The sequence below is a fragment of the Danio rerio genome, chromosome 10 (assembly GCF_052040795.2).
Source record: "Danio rerio strain M-AB ecotype USA chromosome 10, GRCz13ab, whole genome shotgun sequence".
Lineage (NCBI taxonomy): Eukaryota > Metazoa > Chordata > Actinopteri > Cypriniformes > Danionidae > Danio > Danio rerio.
This window is the reverse complement of record NC_141030.1, coordinates 36678237-36691961: the sequence shown is the minus strand read 5'-3', so window position 1 is coordinate 36691961 and position 13725 is coordinate 36678237. Positions and strand designations below refer to the sequence as shown.

The 13725-nt window shown below is 31.3% G+C and overlaps 1 protein-coding gene across 10 annotated transcripts in view; it reads left to right on the top strand.

Annotated features, from left to right (window-relative positions):
- Positions 1-13725, top strand: part of cux1a (cut-like homeobox 1a) — a 259039-nt gene that overhangs the window by 221434 nt on the left and 23880 nt on the right. The gene's annotated exons all lie outside the window — the stretch shown is intronic.

The following is a 13725-nucleotide window of genomic DNA, read 5'->3' as shown; positions in this document are numbered from 1 at the left end:
CTTTGTAGGTCCTAACACCCCTGTATATTGATTGGGACTCTATTCTGCTCAGTGAGCGTCATCTAACGATGAGATGTTAAACCAAGGTCCTGACTCTCTGAGGTGGTTAAAAATCCCAGGATGTCCTTCGAAAAGGAGTAGGGGTTTAACCCTGGCATCCTGGCCAAACTTGCCCACTGGCCTCTGTCCATCATGGCCTCCTAATTCTCCCCATATCATAATTAGCTTCATCACTCTTTCTCCTCTCCACCAATAAGCTGGTGTGTGATTTACAGTCTGACGCCATCACGTCATCCAGGTGGAAGCTGCATACTTTAAACATTGTCATATTTAAATATTCTAAAAATAAAGTAGCCTTTGACAGGATAGTGTTGTGATTTACAGTGAGTAAAATAGTTCAAACTGATTTTGTAATTAAATTTAACTTCAGAAAAGCATCAGCTCAAATCATTTCATGCTCTGCTTGAACCAAAACCCCCGGAAGGGCTTGCTGTGTGACATCAGCGTAGGTTTATCTGAACAATGAAAAGTGCGTAGTGACTCAAGACGGATGTGAAAGCATCACGTTCTGTTGTGGCTTTGGTTTCTTGGTTTCACTCTTCGTGTTTTGAGTTGGCGTCAAAGCCACCATTCATTCAGCTATTCTTATCGTTTGGCATGGGCGTTCGAGACTGCAAAACTCTCCCTCATATCTCGTTTTCACCAATCACATCCGCTTCTGCTCACCAAAATGACATTACACTCAAATATCTAATTTCATTCCTAAGGCAAGACATTAAAGATGAAAAAGAGTCACAAACTAAAAACAAAGTAAATATATTTCCATTATCCCCCCAGTTGATTAAAAATTTTAATTTCACATTACAAATTGCAAACATTTTACCGTAGGCAAGTGTTAATGTAAGTATAATGTTTAAATATGCAAATGAGGTGTTGTTTGATTAAATATGCACTAATTTAAATATATTTCTAGCACAAAAATCAGAACATTGGATGAAGTCAAGCAAAAATATCAAAATACATTTTTTTTTCTTGAATTATGAAGTGATTCAAATACACAAAAAACTTTGACTCCTCTGTAATTAATAATTAAAATAATAAAAATAAGTAATACTTACATATGATATATAAATACATAAGTGTGGTTATGTTTATTATTATTATTATTATTATTATTAATATTACTAGTATATTAGTATTATTATGATATTATTCATAATAATAATAATATTAATAATAATAATTTAATAATTTATTATTGTTTTTATTATTATTAGTATTATTATTATGTATTATTATCATTTATTGTTATTAATATTAATATCTTTATTAATATTATTAGTATTATTAGTATATTTATTATTATTATTATTATTATTATTAATGAAATTAATAAAAATTATAATAATGAAATTATTTATTTTTTATTATTATTTATTATTATTATTATTATATTAGTATTATTATATATTATTATCATTTATTATTATTATTATTTATTGTTATAATTATTTATTATTAATTTATTTTTAATGTTATTATTGTTATTTAATTATTATTATTTTTTATAATTTTTCTATTTATTGATTTATTTTTTTATTTTTTTACACAGTGGAGCCAAAGGTTTTTACAGGGGGAATTTGACTATTTCTTTTATCACTTAATAATTCCAGTAAAATAAAACATTTTAAACAATTTTATGAAAAATTAAATGTTGTCTATATATTGTGTATGAAATTATCCCTCTGTTAAAACCTTCAGAGCAAACATACAAATAAAACTTTATCATGGTTATTGTTTTATGTATTTCTTTATTATTATTATTATTATTATTATTGCTTATTATTCTTCTTCTTATTATTTATTTATTACTTTTGTTATTATTTATTTTTATTTTTTTATTTTTCACACAGTCGGGCCAAATTTCTTTTATCACTTCATAATACCAGAAGAAGAAAAAAAAAATCACAATTTCATGTAAAATAAAATGTTGTACATATTATGTATGAAAATATCCCTCTGTTAAAACCTGTATGTAAGTGCTGCTGAAATTGAGATTTATGGTTCAGTGCAGGAGAAAAAAACTCATTTTTAAGATTGTAATTATTATTAGCCTTAAAAATATGCACTGTAATTAAAGTCAGACATTCACAAGAAACACATATTAGGTGTATTTTGGTTATTACTTCCCATTAGACTAAAAAAAGCTGTTAAACATTAAACCTGTGATTTTGGCTATAACTTATAATATCTGTCTGATTAAAGCAGGCCACTGTGAGATGCAGAAAAACAACATATCTTGAAACTGCGAACGGCTGCATTCCTTTGACTGATACTAGTTTTAGCCTGGCTTGAATAAACAACCGGGGGCAAAGCAAATTTCAGTGTAATTCTTCAGTAGTTCAGCCAGCTGTACCTCGCGTGGCCTTACGGTGGGAGAATTTAAATTACTCATGACTAAATGGATGCAGGATCATACTGTTGACCCAGTTTTACTGTGGAATCATTATGCTAGAATAACGGCATTCTGTTGATCGATCTTAGATGTTTATTAAAGCGCTACATAATTGCTTGCTCTCATACTTGGCAATAGGGTTTTGAACAAGCCCCAAAACCAAAAGGTCACCCTTTGGTGTGTTATTTATTATAGCGTAAGTTCAGAATCACACTTCTTTTCTTATGAAACCATGATTCTTAATAGATGACTAAACCAAATAACATTATGGTAGTAACAAATTATTCAAGGTACTGACAGTTGATTCATAAAGACACCAGTGATGAATTCACTTGTTTCATTACAGGATGAATCAGAATTTTTGAATGAATCTCTTGAACAAGTGATTCAGTGACTGCCTCCTAAAGACTTGTTTCATTGTTGACTGTGAATCTGACTGATTCAATACAAACTTCAGTTGCTTTGTAAATCAACATTTGAATGAATCTCTTGGACAGTTAATTTAATGACTCACTTTTAAAGACTTGTTTTATTGTTGAGTGTGAATCTGACTGATTCAATAAAAACTTTAGGTGTTTTGTAACTGAATGAATCAGTATTTTTGAATGAATCTCTTGAACTAGTGATTCAATGACTCCCTCAATAAGACTTGTTTTGTTACTGGATAAATCAGTCTTTTTGAACAAATAACTTAAACAAATGATTAAGTCACTCATAACAGATTTGTTTCCCTACTGGATAAACCAGTTTTATTTAATGAATCTCTTGGACTAGTGATTCAATGACTCCCTCATGAAGACTTGAGGTTTCTTTACTGTATGAATCAGCTTTTTTGAACAAATCATTTAAATCAATAAATAAATCACTCAATCAAAAAAGCTTGTTTCATTATAGGATGAATCAGCTTTATTAAATGGATCTCTTGAAAAGTTGATTCAATCACTCACTCATAGACTTGTTTCATTGTTGAGTGTGAATCTGACTGATTCAATAACTTTAGTTGCTTTATTACTGAATGAATCAGCATTTTTTAATGAATCTCTTGAAAAAGTGATTCAGTGACTCCTTCCTAAAGAGTTTCTTTTATTGTGGATTGTGAATCTGGCTGATTCAATAAAAACTGCAGTTGATTTGTAATTTTAATGAATCTCTTGAACAGTTGATTCAATGGCTCTCTTCTGAAGATTTGTTTCATTACTGGATAAATCAGCTTTTTTGAACAAATAACTCGAACGAATGATTGAATAACACATTCAGGTGATTCATAAAGACACCTGTGATGAATTCATTTGTTTCACTACTGGATAAATCAGCTTTATTGAACGTAATTCTTGAACAATTGATTCAAATACTCCCTCCTAAAGACTTGTTTTGTTGTTGACCTTGAATCTGACTGATTCAATATGAACTTCAGTCGCTTTGAAGCTGAAGGAATCAGCATTTTTAAATGAATCGCTTTAACAAGTGATTCAATAACTCCCTCGGGCAGAGTTGTTTCATTACTTGATTAATCAGCTTTATTAAACAAATCTTCTGAATAATTGATTCAATGACTCACTCATAGACTCGTTTCATTGTTGACTGTGAATCTGACTGATTCAACACAAAGTTCAATTGCTTTGTAACGGAATGAATCAGCATTTTTGAATGAATGACTTGAATAAGTGATTCATTGACTCCCTTGTGAAGACTTGTTATTTTACTGGATGAATCAGCTTTTTTGAACAAATACCTTGAACTAATGACTAAATCATTAGCTCACAAAGGTTTGTTTCACTACTGGATAACTCAACTTTATTAAACAAATCTTTTGGAATAATTGATTCAGTGACTCACTCAATGTCTCGTTACATTGTTGACTGTGAATCTGACTGATTCAACACCAAGTTCAATTGCTTTGTAACGGAATGAATCAGCATTTTTGAATGAATGTCTTGAACAAGTGATTCAATGACTCCCTTGTGAAAACTTGGTTACTGGATGAATCAGCTTTTTTGAACAAATAACTTGAACTAATGACTACATCAAAGATTTGTTTCACTACTGAGTAAATTATCTACATTAAATTAATCTTTCAAACCAAATCATTGACTGACTCCCTTATGAGGACTTGACTGGATGGCTCTGCTTTTTTGAACATATCTTTTAAATGAATTATTACATCACTCAGTCATGAAGGCTTGTTTCTTTAATGTTACTGTCTAAATGAACTTTATTAAACGAATCTCGTTAACAAATGATTCAATGACCCCTTTGTAACATTTATTAATGACCAATACATTAAATGATTCAATCATCTATTCATTTTTTTAAACATTTACTTATTGCCTCCTATATATTGACACAATGTAATTTATACTTTAAACAGGGCGATTTAATACAATTTGATCACTTCTGTAGGCATCAGTAATTATATCTGAACAATAAACCATTATCATAACATTTATGTGATAATTTGACATTTTCTCACACAAAAAACTGGAATTATGTATTTGAAAAGAGTAAAAGTTGAAGCTTTTTGATCACTAAACATGTCTCCCCAGATAATTGTTTTAATATTTTATTAATATTTTACTATATACCCATGCAGATTTACCTCAAACTGTGACTTCCTAATGCATGTAAAAAATCCACTTTTTATTTTGCAGTTCAAGGCCCTTTTTAAACCCAGTTATGCTGTTTATTAGCCGTCATCAATTTCTATATTTCCATTGACCTGGATTTGAGAGAGAGGCACCAGGGAGGAGGGGTGGGTTGGTTTAAATCGGTGCGGTGTGCATGGAAATGGGGGTTTGTCTCACAGGGGCATCCAGAAAAGGCCCCCTGGGCTCTTTCAAGGGCCTCCTTGAGCTGTTGTAATCAATTAGCCCATCAGCGCTGGGATATATGATAATTAGCCGCCTCTCCTCCTCTGTGACTGGCTGCATGCTCCAGTGGCTGATTAATATGCAAATAATCAGCCGATGGAATGATAAATGGGAGTCAAGCTGTGCGAGTGAGTGCGAGGCCGATTATGATGAATAGCACTTGCTCGCTGTCCTACTTAAAGAAGCCTTTCTCTCTCGTTTTTTTTTAACACAAATTAAGCAGAGTAATATATACATTATAGCGATGAGTTCAGCTAGAGGTGGAGGGAAAAAAGGAATAGGAGATGATCAACTTTGGAGGTAAAGCTTAAACTGAAATGTGAATGTCAGACCTTTTTCCCCCCACGTTTAATCTAAAAAGAAATCAAGATCTTTGATGGCTTTAAACTGCACAGAGAGAGATGGATGAAGTTATTGAAAGCTTGGAAATGTCACATTGTAGTTTAATGTTTTGTAGAATTTTTTTATGCTACTGTAATGTTTGATATTACTCTTCAAAAGATAAGTGTTCTTAAGGTTAATGTTAATGTTTGAAATGCGTCCATGTCAAATAAAAGTAATTTACTTATTTTAAAGAAAAACTGATTATATTGCATCGTATTATATTACATTATATTTATAGAATATAATTCATCTTTAATATAAATGTATATAATTTGTAAGAATTTGTTTATTAATTATCTTTTTATTAGTTAAATTTTTTTAAATAAACTTATTATATTATATTATATTATATTATTAAATGTTATATCATTAAATATTATATTATATTTGCAGTTATTATTAGGTAAAATATTGGAGATTAATAAGAAAAACTGATTATATTACATTATATTTATATAATATGATAGATTTGTGATAAACATATACTGAATATAATTTGTTCTGTAATTTTTTAATTTAATTAAAAATAAAAAACTGACCCTGATTATATTTTATTTTATTATTAAATATTATAGTATTAAATATTATATTATACTATATTATATTTTTATATTATATATAATATTAAATTTTTTATTATATTTGCTGTCACTTTTGTGTAAAATATTAGAAACTTTATTAGTTTAGTTTAAACTTTATTGTCCGTTCTGCCAGGCACTGAAAGGAAATGTGTCTTTAACACTGGATTTAAGACAACAACTGCATACATACATACATACATACATACATACATACATACATACATACATACAACCATACAACAATGGCACATCATCAAGACAACAACATAAGTTAAAAACTTATAAACCAAATTAGCCCCATGCGTATTACTGCAAATCATTCTTGACAACCACCCCATTCACTTCAAACAGTGATCCGATTTAAGACAACAACTGCTATTGGGATAAATGACATTTTACAAGTAATTCTTCGGGCTTTAGGAATTCTAAACCTGCATCCTGATGCTAACATTTCTAAAGCTGAGTGAATGTGTATTATCTGCGGTGAATGTTATTTGTGGCCAGTTCTCTTTTTTGCCTGATTGATAATTTGCGATCATTTTTTCTTCTGTTGAGGTGTTGTGTTACCAAACTATGAAACAATATTATATGTGAGAACACTCTGTATTAATAATCTAAATGCCATGTTTAAGTCTGTGAACTAACATTAAAACTTCTTAACTTGCAGAGGAGACTTAAGCGCTGACTTGCCTTTTTCTAAACAGCCTCTACATTACCATCAAAATTCAGTTCAATGTCAATAATTGCGCCTAAATACTTTGAGACCTGCTCTACCAATTTTCCATTTGTGATGACTGGTTTATAAAATCTAGTATCTACTGCTCTTATTTAACTTCTCATAGCTCTTTTGTTTTTCCAGTATTATAATGTAATGAACTTTTGCCAAACCAATCTGTAATACTGTTAATATATTTAAAATATAAGGAGCTATTCGCTATTCATAAATTATAATCATTATTGCTCTGCAGTTCATTAATATATATCGAAAATAAAATAGGGCATACATTATTTGCTACAAACTTAATCATGTAAATGTGTTTTATAACTTTTTATTTATTTATTTTATTTTTTCACAGCCATTGTAACGTTGGCATGTGTGTACTGTACATGTTTACGGTGTAGTGCCAGTGTCGCTGGTTGGGGTGAAAGTGTGTTTAAATGAACTGGCCAGGCTTGACCGATTTGCCAGATAATCTGAACAGCAGGCACCATAATGGCCTGAGCTTTAGAGGACTGTAATGGGTTTCTTTCTTCCAGCTGCCCTGTTCTGTGCCTCACAGCTTTCAGCACACAGCACTTAGCACTGAGCTAATGCACCTCAACGAAAGAAGAAAAAAAAAAAAAACAGAAAAAAAAAAGAATGGTGACAGGGCACAAGAACTAGTCCCAATATGAATTTAAAACAGGGTGCTTTTGATTAGTCTGACGGCATTTTTTTTCGAGCAATTGATGCAAACTGATTTGAAAGGAGGATGAAAATCACCCATAAATAAAATGTGATCCTTCATTCTAAACTCAAATATTACTTTTTAATTATTAAGCTGTGAACATTTTTAGTTTAAAAAAGTAATTGTTTCTCCTGTCATGCCTTAATTCTTCATAATGAGCCATACTCTTATGATCCAGGCCACTCCTTTCGCTCCCCACTTTATCCATCTAATTTTCCCCTTTTTAATTTAATTAAATTTATTATTATGAATTAATTAATTATTAATTGTATAATATTTATTTTTTATTTAATTTAATTTACATTTATTTAAATTTATTTTTGTTTAATTTTTTAATGTCCTAAGGGTGTTTTTTTTTTTTTTACATGCATTTACAATTTTGGTAGCTGGATGAACTAACATGTAAAAAAAACTATTTAAACTGTATCATACTCTATGCAATGTTGTATTGCTTTATAAAAATAAGCTAAAAAAAATAAAGTTAAAAAATCTGAACATTTCTAATACTCTAAAAATAAATTGTTTAACGTAGAACCAGAGTTAGTTCAGATTGGAGGCGAGAATCGAACTCTGTTCACCGTATGCACTGGAGTGCCTGTGTCGATACACTTTTCACTACACCAGGCATATCTAAACTCGGTCCTGATGGGCCGGTGTCCTGCAAAGCTTAGTTCCAACCCCAATCAGACTCACCTGGGCTAGCTAATCAAGCTTCTACTAGGCTTTCTAGAAACATCTTTGCAGGTGTGTTAAGGCAAGTTGGAGCTAAAATCTGCAGGACATTGACCCTCCAGGACCGAGTTTGGACACCCCTGCACTACACCATTGGCACCGACTAAACTGATTAAGTTAGAATAACTTTCACAAGCCAGTTTTAAATACACCCACAAAAACATAAGTTTAATAAGTGCAAAGTCAATTTTGACGACGTTGTCCGTTATTACAAGTACAATTACAAGCAAAAATAATCAAAATGTACAGTGCTTTATGGTTTTCTGGGCATTCTAACACTATTCAAACACAGAAATTAAACAATCAAAAGTAAAATATTATGTTCAAATTATTTTTTAAAAGTCTAAATAATTATGTCTAATAAATAATCTAATCCTGCGATGTGGATGTGACTATTGCAGATACAAACATTGCAATATCGATGCACAAAAATATATTGTTCAGCCCTAGTGCTAACCCTACAAAATAATATCTGTAAATCCCAACATAGCACAACATTACTGGCTAAATTGTGTTAATATTGTGCAAAAGCACACGATAACGCTTAATTTGAGCATTTATTTTGTTGCGTAATCTGACACAGAACAAACTGTGAACTGGAAATTAGCTTCTTACTCAGATTAAAGAGATAGTTCACCCTGAAATAAAAAAATTACCTCAAAATTTCTCCCCTCATGTGATTTTTAAACCATTATTAATTTCTTCTGTTGAACACAAAAGAAGATATGTTGAAGAATTCTGTTAGCTGGCAATCATCGACATCCATAGTTTGGAAAAAAATAAGTCAATGGGTGCCAGCTAACAGCATTTTTCTAAATATCTTCTTTTGTGATCAACAGAAGAAAGAAACGTGAAGGTTTTGAATGAGTGAAGGGTGAGTAAATGATGACAGACTTCTCTGTCATCTGTTTTGCGTGAACTATCCCTTTAAATATGCCACAATGCAATAAAAAAATTGAGTTGGCTCAACTTGTTTTTATTAAGTACTATTAAGCCATTTGTTAAATAGATTTTTATATGTGAATGATTACTTTCAGATAAGCCATGTTACATTTAAAAGGGCAGCAACACACCTAAAGGATTTGAAAAAAACCGTAACATACACGCTAAAAGACTAGCCGTAGATGTGGTTCCTGTTCGCTATCTGTTGTCCTCTAGCAAGTGTCCTGTATATTGCCTGTCCTTACTGACCCTCATTAGGACGACACACTCAACCAGGCTAAAACAAGCTCTCCTCCAGGGTGTGTGAGTGAGTGTGTATGCATAGGTGTGTGTGTGTGTTGAAGAGCGCTCCACGACCCCTCATCAGTCTCTGCAGATCCTCTCCTCTGAATGTCAACCCGTCCTTGCGATTGGCCAATCAGAGCTTAGTTAAGATTAGACCACGTTTGAGGTGAGAACGTTTCGATCGGATGTTTTCAGGCCTGTTTGTAGGCTCAGTCCTATCATGCATCAAAATTAGAGCCGGACAGATGTACTGTAGGCTTTCTTATTTGCGCCGCTTATTTTGGTTCTTCAATCCAGATGTATACTACTATCAGGGTTGTATGCTAATTATTAAAGCAATTCTTTAATGATAAAAATAAAAGACACGTTTCTTTTTTTATTAAATGTAACAAAAAATCATAAGAAGTTTTAATAGTTTTATTTTATTATTAATATTATTGAATAGTTAATAAATGTTAGGGTTATAAATAATTAAATGTTGTTAATAATTAATAATTAAAAATTAATAATTATGTATTATATAATTTAATATGTAATTAATTATAAATAATATAATAAATCATATAAATATATGCATAATATAATTAATATATAAACAATAATAATTAAATATTGTTTAAATTATGATTTATTATATGATTTAATAATATTTTATATAAATGTAGATAAAATTAATTCACATAAATATATTTAATTACAAATAAAAATATACTCGTTCAATTAATAAGAATAATATTTAAATCAATTCAAAATTGACATTTGACATTGACATGTCAAATGTTAGCTTGATGTTCAAATATAAGCAAGTAATTTCATATATGTGAATGTCAAAATTAAGCATGTATTTGTCTGCCACAAAATGATTATAATAAACTAATTTAGAGTAGCAGAATTGCAAAATTACACTCAATTCTACAAAACTATTCTATTGTTGTGAATGAAATTTGTATTCGATGACAGAGATAAGCATTTGAGCACTATTTAAATGTAAACTTTTAGAACAAAAGTAAAATGTATTGACCTCAAACTTTTCACTTTTGCTACTGTAAGAGTTTTGAATGTTTGTTAAAGTACTCTCTTATGTTTACTGCTTTTATTTGCTCAAAAATACTGTAAAAGTTACAGTTAAATCTTTTAAAATACTTTTACTACATTTCATTATTCTAATTCTATTTGAATCCTTCAGAAAGCCTCATTAAAAGATGATTGCAGCTTGAAACAAACCTTTTGGTTATGATAAATGATCAAAAAATCTTGCTTGTATAAATTCAGGAGAGCAGAATTGCAAAATTCTGCATTATATTATGAAAATATATTGTGTTAAATATGTATTCTATCACAGAGATAACGTTTGAGGACTATTTAAATGTGAACTTTTAGAACAAAATAGAACAAAATTACAACCTATTGACCTCAAACTTTTAACTTTTGGTATTTTAAAGTTTTGAAAATATTATTAAAGTACTTTCTTATGCTCACTGCATTTATTTATTTGAAAATACAGTAAAAGATACAGTAAAATTAAGAGAGGTATAACACAGAGATAATCATTTGAGGACTGTTTAAATGTGAACTTTTAGCACAAAATTACAACCTATTAACCTCAAACTTTTCCCTTTTGAAATTGTAAGATTTAAAAATCTTTGTTAAAGTACTCTCTTATGTTGTTCACTGCATATATTTATTAAGAAATACAGTAAAGATACAGTAGAACCTTTTAAAATGCTTTATTCTTCAATTTCTGTTTTTATCCTACAGAAAGCTTTAATAAAATATTATTTGCGATTCAAAACAAACCTTTTTTATTATGATAAATGATCTGTATTTTTTTTAAATACAGTAAAAGATACAGTAAAATCTTTTAAAATGCTTTTACTACATTGTATTATTCGATTTCTGTTTGAATCATTCAGAAAATCTTTACAAACCAATTTAATTATGATAAATATCATGCCATCAGCTTATTTAGAGTTGCAGGATTGCTCAATTCTACACTATACTACAGAAATATAACACATTAGATTTGTAATCTATCACATAGATGAGCATTTGAGGACTATTTAAAAACATAAAGATTCAGAATATTTCAAACTTCTTGACCTCAAATTTTTCACTTTTGGCATTGCAAGTTTTCTAATATCTCTTAAAGTACTCTCTCATGCTCACTGCATTTATTCAAAAATCATTTATTCAGTAAAATCTTTTCAAATGCTTTTATGTTAGATTCAACTTAACTGTCATTACACATGTACAGGTACAAAATGTGTTACAAACCCCTGATGTTAGTCTAGGGTTGTGGGGTTTGACATTTATTGAATTAAAATATATTTATATAAACAGTGAATGAGTGGAAAGACAACCAAAGTAATGCCAAAATATATGCGTTTTTATTTACAATCCCAAAGTGAACAACAACAACGAATTAATCAAAAATAAAGAAAAAGGCAAAAATATACTATTTACAATATGTACAACACTGAAACAAATAAAGACGGGAAAAAACAAGAGAGCTGGCAGAAGGGACGCGGGGTGACGCTAAAGAAATGAAAAGAACAAAACCCAAACTAAATCTAACTTCCCAGAAGCATCTAGCTAACTAACTATGTGAAAAACAGTATAAACACATAGGAAGTATTCCTATGTGTTGCGAAATGTATGTCACGTGACCTTCTTACCTGTCCGCTTCGTCCAAGCCTCGTAAACAACGATAAACTAAGAACGATGTACGAATAACGGACGGATAACGTGCACACAGAAACGAGCAACAACAAAACACTGTTAGACAGGGTATTTTCTAAACGCACGCGACAAAAGCAGAGCAAGAGAAAAATGCAAGGAAGAGAAAGCGAGTGGACTGATATGGCAAAATGCAGATTAGATCTAACCAGGAGTGCTATAGCAGCAAATGCAGGATAGAGAAGTTACAAAGTGCAATTATAGAAAAGCCATGGTGATATTCACAGATGGATGTGCTCTGAACATTAATTGACAGTACTCATGAACAGATTTACAGTAGAGGAATATATGTACAGGTTGCTATTAATAATCAGAGGTATGCAGATATATATGAACATAATTACAAATGTACAGTGGATATGTACAGTTCAAGATGGATTAGTGCAATCAATTTGTGCTACTTTAATGTGTGCAAATGTTTAATATGTGCAATTTGATTACTCTATTTCTATTTGAATCTGTCAGAAAGCTTTTTTTTGTTATGATAAATTATAAAAATGCTGCTTATTACACGTTTTCCTGTAGTTCAGTTCATGCCTAAATATAAGTGTACACATAGAACAATATCGATCTGATGTTTTGGGCCGGATTATAAACCCGTTTGTAGACTCAATCCCATCATGCATCAAAATTAGGGCTGGACAGATGTAGGCTTTCACGTTTTGGGCTTCTCTCTCTCTGTATATGTGTGTGTGTGTTTGTCCACCAGCTGTGTGTCCAGATGTGTCCACCCCTCCTGTCCTCTTTATCACACGCAGACGCACGGGTTACTTGCTGCATGTCACAGGAACATCCCGTCATTCCTGCTCGTGTCCCTAAAACACCTCACACACACACGCGCAGAGAGACACACACACAGAGAGAGCGCGCCGCCAGTCAAACTGTCAGCAGGCAGTGCGTGGTCTTGCTGCAGATCTGATATGACTGGCTGTTCTCCGCCTGGAGCTCCTGCTCTCTGCTCGCCGTGTCCTGCAGCTCGGCAGGCGGTTAATCCAAACTGACGCTCCGTCCCGATGCTCACTTCACCACCAGCACCGCACTCACTGCCACAGCCAGCCAATCACAGACTGCAGAGCATGGGGAATAACAGAGAGGAGAGTGTTAGAGAGAGACTTGCTCCTCACTGTCTGTATATTAATAGAGTAATTCAGGCAAAATTTTGGAAATCGCTAATTATTTAGAAATGTTATGGAGTTTTGGACATGAATGACTTTGGGTTGCTTGTTGTTAACATACAAAATGAAGCCATGTTGTTTTATGATTGAGATTTATATATATATATATATATATATATA